Genomic DNA, 18,320 nt, shown 5'->3' with positions numbered 1-18,320 from the left:
TGGGTCACATAGTGATATCCTGTCTCTACAAACAATTTTAGAAATTAAAAAATAAAAATAAAATATCTGGGAGGAACCAGCCTTGCCAACACCTTAACTTCATCCTGGTGAGATTCATTTCAGACTTCTGGGCTCTATAACCATAGGAAAATAATTTTTGCTTTTGAGACAAAGTCTCACTTTGTCGCCCAGCCTGGAGTGCAGTGGCATGATCTTGGCTCACTGTAACCTCTACCTCCTGGGTTCAAGCAATTCTTGTGCCTCAGTTGGGCACCACCACACCCAGCTAATTTTTGTATTTTTGGTAGCGATGGGGTTTCACCATGTTGGCCAGGCTGGTCTCGAACTCCTGACCTCAGGTGATTCGCCCGCCCCAGCCTCCCAAAGTGCTGGGATTACAGGCATGAGCCACTGCGCCTGGCCTTAAATTTATGCTGTTTTATGCCACCAAGTTTGTATGAATTTGTTATAGTACTTATAAGAAACTAATACAGATGGTAAGAAAGAAGGAAAAGAGAAAGACAAAATATTTGTCTTTGTTTAATATTTGGGAAAAGAGAAGAAGTACTTTATCTAAAATACCTAAGAGGAAAGATCATTTCAGGAAAGATTAAAGTTCATTTCTCCAGCTGGGGTTCACTGTCCCTCAAAAGAAGCCATCTTCATGGGCATGGAGTGCTCCCAATTCATCCACTTCTGCCAAAGACTTCCAGCTCCCCCATCTTCCTGGCCCTTACTCTTCAGTGTGTCACTGCTGCCTGCTCTGTGTTGACACCTCTAAACTCGCTAATTCCTAGGGTTCTAGCCTCCCTGTATGCTGCCAGGCATCTGACCTCTCTCTCTTTCCATGCCCTGTCTCCTCCTCATTGGAGTCTGTCTAAGCCCCAATAGCTCAAAGGGCTGGAGCAGCTCCTGTACACCCAGAGTTACACTTGAAATAGGCAGAGGGTAGAGCTGGAGCTCACATCTTCTAAGTCCTCACTCAACGTTCTCTGCCTCACACACACACGATGCCTCTCTGTCCATGGGTCAGAAAGATCAGGATACCGGGAGACTATACCTAGGGACATAAAAATGGCCCTTACGGCCGAGAACGGTAACTCATGCCTGTAATCCCAACACTTTGGGAGGCTGAGGCGGGTGGATCACGAGGTCCTTGAGTTGGAGACCAGCCTGGCCAATGTGGTGAAACCCTGTCTCTACTAAAAATACAAAAATTAGCTGGGCATGGTGGTGCACACCTGTAGTCCCAGCTCCGTGGGAGTCTGAGGCAGGAGAATCGCTTGAACCCAGGAGGCGGAGGTTGCAGTGAGCCAAGATCATGCCACTGCACTCCAGCCTGGGTGACAGAGTGAGATTCTGTATCAAAAAAAAAAAAAAAAAAAAAAGGCCCTGACTAAACACTTGCCAACCAGAGACCAGAGAAACCCAACTGTATTTCCATCTGCAAATCCTGTTCAAATATGTTCCAGAGCTTGTTTTTTCTCCCTCATTGAAGGCCAAGACTTGCCTGGCATGTGTCCTAATTTCTTTCTGCCTCAAAGAAGCCCCCTGACCGAAGGGGGCTGGTTCTCCTTCTATTCAAAGGAGTACAACCTCCTTGCCTCAGCAAATGACATGACATTTGCAGAAAGCCTGAATTGAGATGCTCTGGAGCGGGTGATGCATTGAGAAAGCCCTTCGCTCTGTTCCTGTCCATCAGCCTCACTGGAGATCATCTGCCCCATGTCTGTTTCTGCATAGCCAGCCCTCAGAGCCAGTCAGCACAGGGAGGCAGGAATCAGGCCAGCTGCCTGACGACTTTAATGTTAAAATGTGTTGAACATTCACAGGCCACGGAACTCTGCTAAGTGAACCAAATGGACCTCCCTAAAGCCATATGCTCACTCCATCACATCCCAGCTGCAGACCTCTTGCAACAAGGGAACAGACTTGCTGGGGAAGGTTTGGGGATTTTTTTTTCTTCCTGTTGAACTGCTAACACCAGATGCTGATGGCGCAATCAGAGAACTGACAGAGAAAAGTCAGCAGCAAGCATCGCGTCCCCAGAGAACAAGAATGTACCCTTTCCTAACAGGCATTTTGTAGAAACGTCTCTAGATGTTTGCAGCCCCTTTGCGCACTTAAAGGATGAGATGATTATGAAGTGATTAGGAGCTATGGCAAAGACTGGTTAGCTCCTCAAAAAAGCACTTTCCTCTTCCTCTTGGGCATACAGCTAGGCCACATTTGTCAGCTCCCCTTGTACTAAGGTTGCAGCCATATGACTGAATTTTGGTCAATGAAATGGGTTCTATGTCACTTCAACAAAAATGGAGTCTGGCAGGTCGCGGTGGTTCACGCCTGTAGTCCCAGCACTCTGGGAGGCCCAGCACTTTGGCAAGCCAAGGCGGGCGGATCATCTGAGGTCAGGGGTTCAAGACCAGCCTGGCCAACATGGTGAAACCTCGTCTCTACTAATAATACAAAACTTAGCCGTTGTGGTGGTGCCTGCCTGTAATCCCAGCTACTTGGGAGGCTGGGGCAGGAGAATCGCTTGAACTCAGGAGGTGGAGGTCTCGTTGAGCCAAGATCTTGCCATTGCCCTCCAGCCTAGGCGACAGAGCAAGACTTGGTCATCAAATAATTAATAAATAAATAAGTAAATAAAGGAGTCTTCCATGACACAGAGTGACCAACTGTGATGGAAATACTGAGTGACAACTTGATTGGGTTGAGGGATACAAAGTATCAATCCTGGGTGTGCCTGTGAGGGTACTGTCCAAAAGAGATTAACAGTTGAGTCAGTGGGCTGGGAAAGGCAGATCCACCCTTAATCTGGGTGGGCACCATCTAATCAGCTGCCCTCGTGGCTAGAATATAAGCAGGCAGAAAAACGGGAAAAGAGAGACTGGCCTAGCTTCCCAGCCTACATCTTTCTCCTGTGCTGGATGCTTCCTGCCCTTAAACACCAGACTCCAAGTTCTTCAGTTTTGGAACTCGGACTCGCTCTTCTTGCTCCTCAGCCTTCAGAGGGCTTATTGTGGGATCTTGTGATTGTGTGAGTCAATACTGAATAAACTCCTCTCTCTCCATATATATTCCATTAGTTCTGTCCCTCTAGAGAACCCTGACTAATACACCAACCATCCCAGTTTGCTCAGGACTGTCCTGGTTTTAGCAATGAAAGTCCTGCTTCCTGGGAGATCCATCCATTCCTGGCAAACTGACAGTTAGGGACCCTAGTGCTCTCCCCCATCACCATCTCCAGCCAGCCATATCAAAAGGGTACCCAGGCCCTGGATCATGGTTCTCAAGCTCAAGCCTGCATTGGTATTATCTGCAGGGCTTGTTAAAACATACATTGTTGGGCCTCAGCTCCAGAGTTTCTGATTCAGTAGGTTTGGGGTGGATCCCAAGAATTTACATTTCTAACACATTCCCCCAGGGAGGCCTGTGCTTGCCACACCGGGGACCACAGTTGCAGAAATATTGCCCTAGGTCACCGCCCTGGCTGAGTGGCTCTCAAACTTTGCTACATATTAGCGTTACCTGGGGAGTTAAAAAAAAATTTTTTTTAAAAACCTAGGCTGTCCCCTGGATCCATCAATCCAATCAGAGTCCCTAAGAGAGGATCCCAGACATCAGTGGTGCTTAAAGCTCTATCGGTCGAGTGTGAGAACAGGTACCCTAGCTCAGTGTTTTCAAATGTGAATATCCCTGTCAATGACCTGAGGGTCTTGTTTAAAATGCATACTCTTGGCCTGGGCACGGTGGCTCACGCTTGTCAGCCCAGCACTTTGGGAGGCCAAGGTGGGAGGATTACTTGAGGTCAGGAGTACGAGACCAGCCTAGTGAACATGGTGAAACCCCATTTTTTGTGCTAAAAATTCAAAAATTTAGCCTGGTGTGGTGGTGTGCGCCTGTAGTCCCAGCTACTTGGGAGACTGAGGCACAAAAATCACTTGAGCGTGGGAGGCAGAGGTTGGAATGAGCCAAGATCATGCCATCGCACTCCTGCATGGGTGACAGACTGAGACTCTGTCTCAAACAAAACAAAACAAAACAAAACCCAAAAAAGCACATTCTTATTAGGTTGGTCTGAAAGAGAGCCTGGGATTCTGCACTCTTAGCAAGTCTCAAGGTTATGATTGAGCTACTGGTCTGGAAGCTATACTTTGAGTATGTCAAAGTAAAAATCTCTGAAATTGAACATTTTATTTGGGAAGAAAGAATTGCAATTTGGAGCATACACACAGACCGGGTAATCTCTAGTATATCAGAAGCACAAAGAAAAGGTTGGCGATTTTATTTTAAAAAGAGAAATTTTTTTTTATACATACATACACACACACACATTATTTTTCAAGAAAATGCATTGATATTGGCAAGGTTTTGGGGAGTTGGCAAAGCTCTGACTGGTGAGTGAACGGTGGTGGCTAAAATTAGTCTTAGAGTCAGTCACAGTAAGTTGTTTCAGTAGCTATTAGAGAAAACTGATCTCAGATTACAACAGGCAGTTTCAGTAGCCAGGCTTGCAGAAAATTACATTCCGGGGGCAATACTATATGTCCTGGCTTCTCAACTCTGTTGTAGTTGGGTATGACAGGAATGACTCAACTGGTAAGATCTACATTCGCAAGTAGCACGATCTCAGATCAGTGTCTCTAGGACTCTGTCTGCATTCAGAATACATGGAAAAGGTTGCTAAAATCCAGAGATCGCTAGGCACCCCATCCCCAGAATTTCAGACTCAGTAGAACTGGGTAGGGGTCTAAGAAGTTGTGTGTTTAATAAGTTTCCAAAGAAAGTTCTGGCTAATGTTATCAAAAGAAGGGTAGGGAATAAATTGTGAGTGAGAAACAGCAAATGTTCACTATTTTAATATGGATCCTGACCCTTTTTTTTGTTATTGTTGTTTTTGAGATGGAGTTTTGCTCTTGTTGCCTAGGCTGGAGTGCAATGGTGCGATCTTGGTTCACTGCAACCTCTGCCTCCCAGGTTCAAGCAATTCTCCTGCGTCAGCCTCTCCAGTAGCTAGGACTACAGGTGCCCACCACCACACCCAGCTAATTTTCATATTTTTAGTAGAGATGGGGTTTCGCCACGTTAGCCAGGCTGGTCTCGAACTCCTGACCTCAAGAGATCCATCTCAGCCTCCCAAAGTGCTGTGACTACAGGCTTGAGCCACTGCGCCTGGCCGACCCTCACTCATTTTAAGGAAGAACTAAGGCTCCTGCAATTAACGACAAACACTACATCTGCCTAAAGTTCTTCATCTGACACTGGAAGTGCTCATGAGGACAAAAGCCTCTTAAAATCTCAATATTAACTAGATAGCTCCTGATATAGGCCAAATCAGGTTAGAAATATCTTACCGTCAATATTTTTACTATGATAAAAAGAAGGAATGTGACTGCGACTACTACCACAAAAGTACCAATTAGTGTTTGTAGATTGCTGTCTAAGTATCAGGCTCTGTCATAAGCACCTAAAAAGGCGTCCTTACAACAACTCCATGAGAGAGGAACTATTATCGCATTCACATTGCTTTTGAGTAAACTGAGGCACAGGGGAGCTAAGTAACATGCCTAAGATTATGAAACTAGAACCAGAAATCAGAAACCAGACAGACTAACTCCAGGGTACATTGTACTAATTATTGTCCTGTACTGCTTCTCTTGGGGATGAGGAAAAATCTATAATCTGGACAGAAACAGCCAAATATTATCATTTATAATAATTATCGCTAATGTCCTTTTCTCCTTCCCAACTCTAAAACTTGTGGTATTCGCTAAGGAATGTAAGGGCTTTAATATTTTACAGATACAATATAAAACTGCAGAAACAAAGGCATGAAATGGTCAACCAAAAGCTAAAGGAACACTGAATGCCTGTAAATGCCCTGAATGTCTGCTGCTGCTGTTTCTTTTTTTTTTTTAGACATAGTCTCTCTCTGTCACCCAGGCTGGAGTACAATGGCATGATCAAGCTTATTGCAACCTCCACCTCCCAGGTTCAAGTGATTCTCGTGCCTCAGCCTCCTGAGTAACTGGGATTACAGGTGTGTGCCACCACGCCCAGCTAATTTTTGTATTTTTAGTAGAAACGGGGTTTCACCATGTTGGCCAGGCTGGTCTTGAACTCCTGACCTTAAGTGATCCACCTGCCTCGGCCTCTCAAAGTGCTGGAATTACAGGCGTGAGCCATCACGCCCAATGCCTGCTGCTTAGCAGAAGCTTTGAAAAACTTTTAGTCCCTGTCCTACAGATGGATGATGCTGAGTGAGTAGGAAGTATCTTCCAGCCCATCTATGACTTTGGACATCACTTGACCTCCCTTAGCTTCAGTTTCTTTATCTGGAGAAGTGGTAGGAAGAACAGAAGCTACCTCATTGGATCGAGGTGAGAATTAAACAAGGTGTCTCATGTAAAGTACTCAGCTTAGTGTCTACCCCATAGTAAGCAGTAAAGAAGCATTAACTATAACAAGCTATTATTATCATCGGTTTAAAAAAATAGACTTTGGGGCAGGTGCAGTGGCTCACGCCTGTAATCTCAGCACTTTGGGAGGCCAAGGTGGGCAGATCACTTGAGATTAGGAGTTTCAGACCAGCCAGCCAACATGGTGAAACCTCATCTCTACTAAAAATACAAAAGTTGGCCAGGCATGGTGGTGCATGCCTGTAATCCCAGCTACTTGGGAGGCTGAGGCAGGAGAATCACTTGAACCTGGGAAGCAGAGGTTGCAGTGAGCTGAGATCGTGCCACTGCACTTCAGCCTCAGTGACAGAGCAGGACTCTGTCTAACAAGAAACAAAAAACAAAACCAACAATAACACAAAAAGACTTTGTAGGGTTATTATGAGGATTAGAAATAATATATATCTCACACCTGACATTACATAAACATAAAAAACTCTAGCCATTATTAATATCCCCACAGTGGGGATGCATCATGCTACCTTTGGGTGAATCAGTATTTATGAAATGCATTGTGTATCCAACATTCATTAATTCATTCCTTTATTACTCAACAATTATCCTATTGTTTTCCCTTTTTTTTTTTTTTGAGACAGTCTTGCTCTGTTGCCCAGACTGGAGTGCAGTGGCGTGATCACAGATCACTGTAGCCCCCACCTCCTGGACTCAAGTGATCTTCCCATCTCAGCCTCCCAAAGAGCTGGGCTACAGGCACACACCACCATACCTAGCTAATTTTTTTTTTTTTTTTTGGCAAAGATGAGGTTTTGCCATGTTGCCTAGGTTTGTCTCGAACTCCTAAGCTCACACGGCCCTCCTGCCTTGGCCTCTCAAAAGTGCTGGGATTACAGGTGCGAGCCACTGTGCCCAGCCACAATTGTCTTTCAAGAAGAGGTCCCATTCCGCATATATGTTAAAGGTGGAGCCACTGGAATCTATGGATGGATCAAATGTGGAGTATGAGAGAAAGAGAGGAGTAAAAGTTGATTATGAGGGCACAGTCTTACTTCCTACTGTGAAGCAAAATAAGCAAAGATGGAAACAGAAGGACATGAAGCTGGAAACACAGAAAAAGTTTACATCATAAGGAAATCTGTACACAAGAAATCTCTTCTTCATGTCGAAGGCAATGTGGAGGCACTGAAAGGCTGCAAGCAGAGGGATGCTGACTTGAAGATGAGACAGGGTGCAGTGGAACCAGCAGAAATTCTTATCTAATAAAACAGTTTGGGTGAAATGAGTCCTGAACTAAGACAAGCCCAGCAGGAATGAATAGGGTACGGAGATGTGTGAGTGAAAGAAATGTTGATGTGTTGCTATGAATTGTTGGTTTCTTGAACGAGAAGGGTGAGGGAATGGAGAAAACTAGATGGAGCCCCAAGTCTCTGCCTTGAAAGTCATGACAGAGACGCCCAGTTACCAAGCCTTCCTCATTTTCATCAGAAATCCAGCTACCAAGGGACCACCTTAAAAAAAAAAAAAGTTTCCCAGAATTCCTTGCAGCTGAAGGTAACCATGTGACACCATTCTAGCCAATAAGATGTAAGTATTGAGTGCTGCTTTCTGGAAAGTTTCTTAAAGAGGGCTCACTCTGGTGGAACACACTATCTCATCTCACCTTTTTTCTTTTTTCTTGCCTAGAACATGGCCAGGAAAGTAGATGGACAGTAGGTGAGCTCCAAAATTGAGGCTCGCCTGCCCTGCATCAACAATGCAGAAGCCATACTGAAACCACAGAGAGGAGCACATACTAAGGACATCAGAGCAAAAATCCTGGGTTCCTAATGATCCCATGCTGCCATGGTGCTAACCCTGCATTGCTGAAGCAGCTACAGAGGAAAGAAAAGATTGGGGAAGGAGCTACCACTATAATTTTCCTAACACATTGAGAAAATTAAAAAGAATCATACAAAGGACCATTTTCTTCCCTCTGGTCTCAGGTTGAGCAATGTGTATTATTTTCTCTGGGCTTTTCACCATTTACTACAGACTACAAACACAGAGCCATAAAATTTAGGGTACACTTTCAAATCACTCTCATCTGCCAGGGGGAAATTAAATGGTGCAGAATTGCCTCTAGTCACTACTACACCGGTCCAGGATAAAAATCCTCTCTGCGGCTACAGCCTGGTCCTTATTTCCAGCACTTGCCTTCATCCATCCCCAGGCTGCACCAAGCAGTCTTAACACATGCCCATACCAGCCACTTACAAGTTACTTAGCCCTTTTACATACATTTCATCCTAGCTGCCCTTTTAAAGAGTATCTGTGGGTATGCTGGTCATGGTGGCTCACACTTGTAATCACAGCAGTTTGGGAGGCCAAGGCAGAAGGATTGCTTGAGCCAAGGAGTTCAAGATCAGCCTGGGCGACATAATGGGACCCATTCTCTAGGGGGAAAAAAAAAAAAATTAGCCAGGAATGGTGGAGTGTATCTATAGTCCCAGCTACTTGGAGGGGCTGAGGTGTAGGGACATCATTTGAGCCCAGGAGTCTGAGGCTGTAGTGAGCTGTAATTATGCCACTGCACTCCAGCCTGAGCAGCAGAATGAGATCCTGTCTCACAATAATGAAATAAAATAAAATGAAGAGAATATCTATGGGTATATTTCTATCATGCAATGTTCTGAAACTCTTGGCTTTAAATGAAATGGGCTGGAATATGTCGCACCCCATAGAAGCAGGAATGGTTCTCCTCCATGAAGCTCCCTCATAATGTGGCTGTCCTGACCTTATTTAATAAACCCCCACCCAGGACTTTACCTCTGCCCTCCTTCCTCCACGCCTAGAAATGTAATATTGTTAATTCATATCGAGAAGATCCTTCTCTCAGAGGAAAACTCACATTAACCAAATCTGCAGCCTTGATGTATAAAACCAAACAGTGGCTTCTCAATGCACAGTGGGACATTTATTTATAACTGCTATATAAAAATGGTGTTTAAGGAGCATACATACAGAGCAAGAAGAATCTCTTAGCTGGACTGAATGTTGCAGAGACAGAATGAAGCAGCATTCGCTTTAACAGTGAGACTTGGAATGGGTTGACTACAACTTTCACATCTATCCTATGGTAGTGGTGCCTGTGGTTACAGGACCAGAAACTCTTAAAGATCTTCAGTTAAGGTCGGGCGTGGTGGCTCATGCCTGTAATCCCAGCACTTTGGAAGGCTTGGGTGGGCAGATCACTCGAACTCAGGAGTTCACGACCAGCCTGGCCAACATCATGAACCTCTGTCTCCACTAAAAATACAAAAATTAGCCAGGCATGATGGTGCATGCCTGTAATCCCAGCTATTTGGGGAGCTGAGGCAGGAGAATCACTTGAACCCAGGAGGCGGAGGTTAGTGAGCCAAGATTGCACCACTGCAATCCAGCCTGGGTGAAAAAGCGAGACTCTGTCTCAAAAACAAACAAACAAACAAAAAACCCAAAAATTAGCCGGGTGAGGTGGTGTGTGCCTGTAATCCCAGCTACTCAGGGGGTTGAGACAGGAGAATCGCTTGAACCCAGGGAGGTAGAGGTTGCAGGGAGCTGAGATCACACCACTGCACTCCAGCCTGGGTAACAGAGCGAGACTCCATCTCAAAAGAAAAACGAAAACAAAAACAAAATCTTTAGTTCAAGCTCCATCTCCCTGCGTGATGTTACCTAGATTTCCGCAGATTCTCCTGATTGCCAACGTCTTTCTTTGACTATGTGAGTAGCGATACTAAGATGGCTGTGTATGCTTACTGTCTCTTTAAGATGACTTTGCAGTATTTCCACTCTGATCTATTATGTATCTGTATTAAAGTTTAACACTCAGAAGTGTTATTTCCCTCATTTCTAAGTTCTTAAAGAATGACTCACTTTCAGACCCCAAGGACTGACAGAAGCAATGAAAGTAGTTTGATTTCTGCCTCTGGCACAGAATCTCTTCTCACAACTTCAGCGTCTAATGTTATGTTTAGTACTGGTAAGACTTTAAATTCTGGGCCACAGGGAACTTTTTCAGGAAGGTCATACATAGTCATCTCTGCTGGGAAAATAAGCCACTGGCTGGGTGCGGTGGCTCACGCCTATAATCCCAGCTCTTTGGCAGGCTGAGGTTGGAGAATCGTATGAGCCCAGGAGTTCAAGACCATCCTGGGCAACACAGTGAGACCCCATCTCTGCAAAAAATGAAAGAATAGCTGGGCATGGTGTCGCATGCCTGTAGTCTCAGCTACTTGGGAGGCTGAAGTGGAAGGATTGCTTGAGGCCACGAGTTCGAGGCTGCAGTGAGTTGTGATGGCACCACTGCACTCCAGCCTGGGTGATAGAAGGAGACATTATCTCAAAAAAAAAAAAAAAGAAAGAAAAGAAAGAAAAGAAAGAAAGAAAGAAAAAGAAAAAAGAAAGAAAAGATGCTGCAACGTTTCTAGAACAAGGCTTTACAGCAGGATCTCTATGGAATTCCAAGGCTGGCTGAGCATAATAGTGCCTCTGTTGGTAGGGGCCAGTGAACAGCTTAATTCATATTTGAATCTTATAGGGAAATCATTGGCATTGTAACATAACAATTTTCCTAACCGTTGTCACTTCCTATAGTTCAAGCCCTCTCTCTTCTCCCTAGCAGGCCAGATTAATCATACTGTATTTGGACAGCTGACGAGTAAGCCCAAGTATAAAAAGGGTTTTGCTGGCACCAGAGGCAGGTTCCGAACACATTACTGATGAGATCGTCAATTTCTCTGGCACTGGCATTATGAAAACAACTTGCTATTGACATACAAGTTGCCATATGCAAAAATATATCATTCCAAGAGGCAATTTGCATGGGTAGCTGCAGTGCTTAAAAACACAGGAGAGGAAAAGGAATCTATTGGCTCCCTCCTTCCTCTAAGCCAGCCTCTGACTGTCCCCAAACAAACAATCCCTCCACCACCTGCCTGTCCAGGCCAGAAATGTCAGAAAGGAATTGAGGGTACCACAACTACTGCCTGTTTCCAGCCTTGCTGACAGTGAGTTCTACAACACTGTCTGGACTTGCATCTGTAAAACAAGATGGGCCAAGCACAGTGGCTAATGCCTGTCATCCCAGCATTTACTTATTTATTTATTTTATTTTTGAGACAGAGTCTCACTCTGTCGTCCAGGCTGGAGTACGGTGGCAGGATCTCGGCTCACTGCAACCTCTGCCTCCCGAATTCAAGCGATTCTCCTGCCTCAGCCTCCCAAGTAACTGGGATTACAGGCATGTGCCACCACACCCAGCTAATTTTTGTATTTTTTTTTTTTTTTAGTAGAGATGGGGTTTCACCACGATGGCCAGGCTGATCTTAAACTCCTGACCTCAGGTGATTCACCTACCTTGGCCTCCCAAAATGCTGGGGTTATAGGGTATGAGCCACTGCACTCAGCCATCCCAGCACTTTTTGAGGCTGAGGCGGGAGGATCACTTGAGCCCAGGTGTTCGAGGCTGCAGTGAGCTGTGATTGTGCCACTGCACTCCAGTCTGGATGGCATAGCAAAACCCTGTCTCTAAAAATAAATAAAATAAAATAAAACAAGATGGTTGAACTAGTAGGTTTCTAAAGCTCCTACCAATTATCATGTTCTATTTTATTTGAGGCTTTATTAAAATTACATAGCTCTTCAGGCACATAGGGATCCATTCACTTCATAATAGAAAAAGGTAAGGAAGCAGTAATTCATTTGGCAAATATGTATGAGCCTCTTCCACATATAAGGCACAATGCATTCTGTGGCAGTCACAGTTACATCAATGTGGACATGCTATTTCATTCTACAATTTTGTCTTGGTGACAATTTGATGAAGATGGAACAAGAAGTCGTTAAAATTACAAGATTTTTATTTGATTATTTCTTCCTCCTCCTCCTCCGCTGCTGCTGCTGCTGCTGCTGCTGTTGCTGCTGCTGCTTCTTCTTCTTCTTCTTCTTCTTCTTCTTCTTCTTCTTCTTCTTCTTCTTCTTCTTCTTCTTCTTCTTCTTCTTCTTCTTCTTCTTCTTCTTCTCCTCCTCCTCCTCCTCCTCCTCCTCCTCCTCCTTCTCCTTCTTCCTTTTCCTCTTCCTCTTCTTCTTTTTTTTTGAGACAGACAGAGTTTCTCTCTTGTCACCCAGGCTGGAATGCAGTGGTGCCATCTCAGTTCACTGCAACCTCTGTCCCCCGGGTTCAAGCAATTCTCGTGCCTCAGCCTCCCAAGTACCTGAGGTCACAGGCATGTACCATGATGCTTGGCTAATTTTGTATTTTTAGTAGAGATGGGGTTTCTTCATGTTGGCTAGGCTAGTCTCAAACTCCTGACCTCAGGTGATCTGCTCGCCTTGGCCTTCCAAAGGGCTGGGATTACAGGCGTGAGCCACTGCGCCTGGCCTGCTTACTTATTTTTTCTCTGCTCTGTGCCTGCCAGTTCTTCTTAGCAAGTTTCTCAACTCTATCCCATCCCTATGGATCTCACAAGCTTCCCAGAGTTGTCTCCAGACTCAGGAATGGGATGGGGCAAGGAGGGGAAGAGGAGCTGAGTGAGTCAGGAATGGGCAAAACAGAGGAGAGTGTGGTGGTAAGGGGTGGATGGGGTCAGAGCCTGACTTCGCTGTGGGATCTGAGTTCAAGTGCAGCCTTGGCCTTTTACCAACCTTGTATCATTAACCTTGTTTCCCTTATATAAAATTGGGTCAAGAATATACCTTCCTCACAGGCCCATTGAGAGATCAGGAGGAATAAATATAATACATACCGAGTGCTTAGCACATGTTTGAGTTAGTTTGCATTGCTGTAAGAGAACATCTTACCCTGGGTAATTTATAAAGAAAAGAGGTTTAGGCTGGGCGCGGTGGCTCACTCCTGTGATCCCAGCACTTTGGGAGGCCAAGGTGGGAGGATTGCATGAGGTTAGGAGTTCAAGATCAGTCTGGGCAATATGGCAAATCCCCGTCTCTACAAAAAAACACAAAAATTAGTTGGGTGTGGTGGTGCACACCTGTAATCCCAGCTACTCGTGAGGCTGAGATGGGAGGATCAACTGGGCCTGGGAAGTTGAGGCTGCAGTGAGCCATAATCATACCACTGCCCTCCAGCTTGGGTGACAGAGTGAGACTGTGTCTCAAACAAACAAGAGAAAGAAAAGAGGTTTATTTGGCTCACAGGTCTGCTGTGTTGTCTGCTGTCTGGACAAGAAGTATGGCACCAGCATCGGCTTCTAGTGAGGGCTTCGGGAGGTTCTTACTCATGGCAGAAAGGGAAGAGAAACAGACATCACAAAGCCAGAGGGAAGGAAAGAGAGAGGGAGGGGTGCCCCGCTCTTTTCAACAACCACCTCTCATGAGAACTAATAGAGCTCAGTCATGACCCAGAGGAGGCCACCAAGCCTTCCTTGAAGGACCCGCCCCATGACCCAAACACCTCCGACCAGGCCACACCTCCAACACTGGAGATCAAATTTCAACATGAGATTAGGAGGGGCCAAATATCCCAACGGTATCAGCAGTGTTTAGGACAGAATAAGTGCTCAGTTAAAATAAAGCTATTGTGATCAAAGACATGGAATCAACCCAAATACCCATCAACAATAAACTGGATAAAGAAAATCTGGTACATGTACACCATGGAATACTATGCAGCCATAAAAAGGAATCAGATCATGTCCTTTGCAGGGATGTGGATGAAGCTGGAAGCCATTTTCCTTAGCAAACTAACACAGGTACAGAAAACCAAATACCTCATGTTCTAACTTATAAGTGGGAGCTGAACAATGACAGCACACAGACACAGGGAGGGGAACAACACAGTGGGGCCTGTTGGGGGTAGGGTGGGGGGAGGGAGAGCATCAGGACAAATAACTAATGCCTGCTGGGCTGAATACCTAGGTGATGGGTTGACAGGTGCAGCAAACCACCATGGTACACGTTTACCTGTGTAACAAACCTGCACATCCTGTACATGTACCCCAGAACTTAAAATAAAAATAAAAATAAATAAATAAAAAATAATAAAGCTATTTTGATCATCAGAGAAGGGCGAGATTTAGAAATTTGACCATCATCAACAATGTCTCTGTTCAATTCCTAGGGGATTCAATAAAATCATAAGCACTATATCTGTGTCAAATCAGTCATGTCAAAGGTTCCTCCGTCTTTACATAAAATATCATCTCTGCTCTCACAAAGCTGAAGATAGAAAATGTGCATGACTGGCCGGTCATGGTGGCTCACACCTGTAATCCCAGCACTATGGGAGGCCGAGGTGGGGGATCACTTGAAGCCAAGCGTTCGAGACCAGCCTAGCCAACATGGTGAAACCTTGTCTCTACTAAAAATACAAAAAGTAGCCAGGCATGGTGGCATATGTTTGTAATCCCAGCTACTTGGGAGGCTGAGGCAGGAGGATCGCTTGAACCCAGAAGGCGGAAGTTGCAGTGAGCCAAGATCACGCCACTACATTCCAGCCTGAGTGACAGAGTGAGACTTGGTCTCAAAAATAAATAAATAAATAAATAAATAAATAAATAAATAAATAATCAATCTAGCCTTAAACTCTCTACAGGCATACCGAGGAAATATTGCAGGTTCAGTTCCAGACCACTGCAATAAAACAGCAATTGCTACAAAGTGAGTCACACAATTTTTTTAGTTTCTCAGCATATAAAAATTATGTTTACACTCTGTCGTAGTCTATTAAGTGTGCAATAGCACTATGTCTAAAAAATTTACATACCGTAATTAAAAAGTACTTGATTGCTAAAAAATGCTAACGATCATCTGAGCCTTCTGTGAGTTGTAATCTGGTTACTGGTGGAGGGTCTTGCCTTGATGTTAATGGCTGCTGACTGATCACGGTGGTGGTTGCTGAAGGCTGGGGTAGCTGTGGTGATTTTTAAAATAAGACAATAGTGAGATCTGCCGCATCAATTGACTCTTTCTTTCACAAAAAAAAAAAAAAAAAAAAAAAAAAAAAATTCTCTATACCACGCAGTGTTTCATAGCATTTAACCCACAGTAGAACTTTTTTCAAAATTTGGAGTCAATATTCTCAAGCCTTGTTCCTGGCTTTATCAACTAAGTTTATAGGTTTATGCATGCAATATTCTAAATCTTCTGTTGCCATTTCTTTTTCTTTTTTTTTTTTTTTTTTTTTTGAGACGGAGTCTCACTCTGTCACCCAGGCCGGAGAGCAGTGGTGCGATCTTGGCTCACTGCACCCTCCTTCCCCGGGTTAAAGCAATTCACTTGCCCCAGCCTCCCGACTAGCTGGGATTACAGGCACATGCCACCACACACAGCTAATTTTTGTATTTTTAGTAGAATCGGGGTTTCGCCATGTTGGCCAGGCTGGTCACAAACTCCTGACCTCAAGTGAGCCCCTCGCCTCGGACTCCCAAAGTGCTGGGATTACAGGTGTGAGCCACTGCACTTGGCTGCTTTGCTGCCATTTCAACAACGTTCACAGCACCTTTACCAGGAGTAAATTCCATCTCAAGAAACCACTTTCTCTGCTCATGCATAAGAAGCAACTCCTCATCTATTTAAGTGTGATCATGAGATTGTAGCAACTCAGTCCCATCGGCAGGCTCCATTTCAATTCTAGTTCTCTTGCTATTTCCACCACATCTGCAGTTCCTTCCTCCACTGAAGCCTTGAAACCCTCCAGGTCATCCATGAGGGTTGGAATCCACTTCTTCCACACTCCTATTCATGCTGATATTTTGATCTCCTCCCGTGAATCATAAACGTTCTTAATGGCTGACTCATGCCTGTAATCCCAGCACTTTGGGAGGCCGAGGCGGGTGGATCACGAGGTCAGGAGATCGAGACCATCCTGACTAACACGGTGAAACCCCATCTCTACTAAAAGTACAAAAAAATTAGCTGGGCATGGTGGCGGGCGCCTGTAGTCCCAGCTACTCGGGAGGCTGAGGCAAGAGAATGGCATGAACCTGGGAGGTGGAGCTTGCAGTGAGCCGAGATCGCACCACTGCACTCCAGCCTGGGCGACAGAGCGAGACTCCACCTCAAAAAAGAAAAAAAAGAAAAGAGAAGAAATGTTCTTAATGGCATCTAGATGGTGAATCCTTTCCAGAATGTTTTCAATTGACTTTGCCCAGATCCACCAGAGGAATCATGATCTATGGCAGCTACAGTCTTATGAAAAGCATTTCTTTAATAATAAGACTTGAAAGTTGATATTACTCTTTGATTCATGGGCAACAAAATGGATGTTATGTTAGAAGGCATGAAAAGAACATTCATCTCCTTGTACATCTCCATCGGAGCTCTTGGGTGACCAGGTGCGTTGTCAATGAGCAGGAATATTTGAGAAAAACAAACCTGTTTTTCTAAGTTGTGGATCCTAACAGTGGGCTTAAAATATTCAACAAACCACCTTGTAAACAGATGTGCCGTCAGCTTTGCTGTTCCATTTATAGAATACAGGCAGAGTAGATTTAGCGTAATTTTTAAGGGCCCTAGAATTTTTGGAATGGTAAATGAGCATTGCTTTCAACTTAGTGACAAGCTGCGTCAGCCTCTCACAAAACAGTCAACCTGTCCTTTGAAGCTCTGAAGCCTGGCATTGACTTCTTTCTAGCTAGGAAAGTCCTAGATGGCATCTTCTTCTGACATGAGACTGGTTTGTCTACACTGAAAATATATTGTTGAGTGTAGCCACTTTCATCAATGATCTCAGCTAGGTCTGGATAACTTGCTGCTTCAACGTCACACTTTTATGTTATGGAGACAGTTTCTTTCCTTAAGCCTCATGAACCAACCTCTGCTAGCTTCCAACTTTTCTTCTGCAGCTTCTTCACATCTCTCAGCCTTCACAGCATTGAAGAGAGTTAGGCCCTTGCTCTGGATTAGGCTTTGGCTGAAGAACATGTTGTGACTGCTTATATCTGCTATTCAGTCCACTAAAACTTCCTCCATGTCAGCACCAAAGCTGTTTCATTTTCTTATCACATGTGTGTTCACCGGAGTAGCACATTTAATTTCTTTCAAGAACTTTTCCTTCGCGTTCACAACTTGGCTATTTGGCACAAGAGGCCTAGCTTTCAGCCTAAATCAGCTTTCAACATGCCTTCCTCACTAAGCTTCATCATTTCTAGCTTTTGATTTAAAGAGGGAGACGTGCAACGTGAACACTTAGCAGCTTGTATGAATTGGTTATTAATTGGCCTAATTTCAATACTGTTTTGTCTCAGGGGATAGGAAGGCCCATAGAGAGGGAGAGAGGCCTGGAAGCAGTTGGACAGTGGAGAACTCAGAACACACACAACATTGATCAATTGAGTTCACTGTTTTACATAAGTTACCATTTCACACAGTTCGTATTTCCCCCAAACAATTGTGATGGTAACGCCAAAGATAACGTGTCTTAGATCATCATAACGGAGATAATAATAATGAAAAAGCTTGAAATATTGCCAGGATTACTGCGATGTGACACAGAGACATGACATGAGCATATGCTGTTGGAAAATGGCGCTGGTAGACTTGCTTCATGCAGGGTTGTGACAAACTTGCTTTTTATTCTATTTTATTTTTAGGTTCTGGGATACATGTGCAGGATGTGCAGGTTTGTTACATAGGTAAACGTGTACCATGGTGGTTTGCTGCACCTGACAACTCATCACCTCGGGTTTTTTTGTTTTATTTTGTTTTTGAGACAGTTTCGCTCTTGTTGCCCAGGCTGGACTACAATGGCGCGATCTCGGCTCACCGCAACCTCTGCCTCCTAGGTTCAAGCAATTCTCCTGCCTCGGCCTCCTGAGTAGCTGGGATTACAGGCATGCACCACCATGCCTGGTTAATTTTGTACTTTTAGTAGAGACTGGGTTTCTCCATGTTGGTCAGGCTGGTCTTGAACTCCCAACCTCAGGT

The sequence above is a fragment of the Macaca nemestrina genome, chromosome 4 (genome assembly GCF_043159975.1).
Source record: "Macaca nemestrina isolate mMacNem1 chromosome 4, mMacNem.hap1, whole genome shotgun sequence".
Lineage (NCBI taxonomy): Eukaryota > Metazoa > Chordata > Mammalia > Primates > Cercopithecidae > Macaca > Macaca nemestrina.
Note: the sequence above shows the minus strand (reverse complement) of the source record.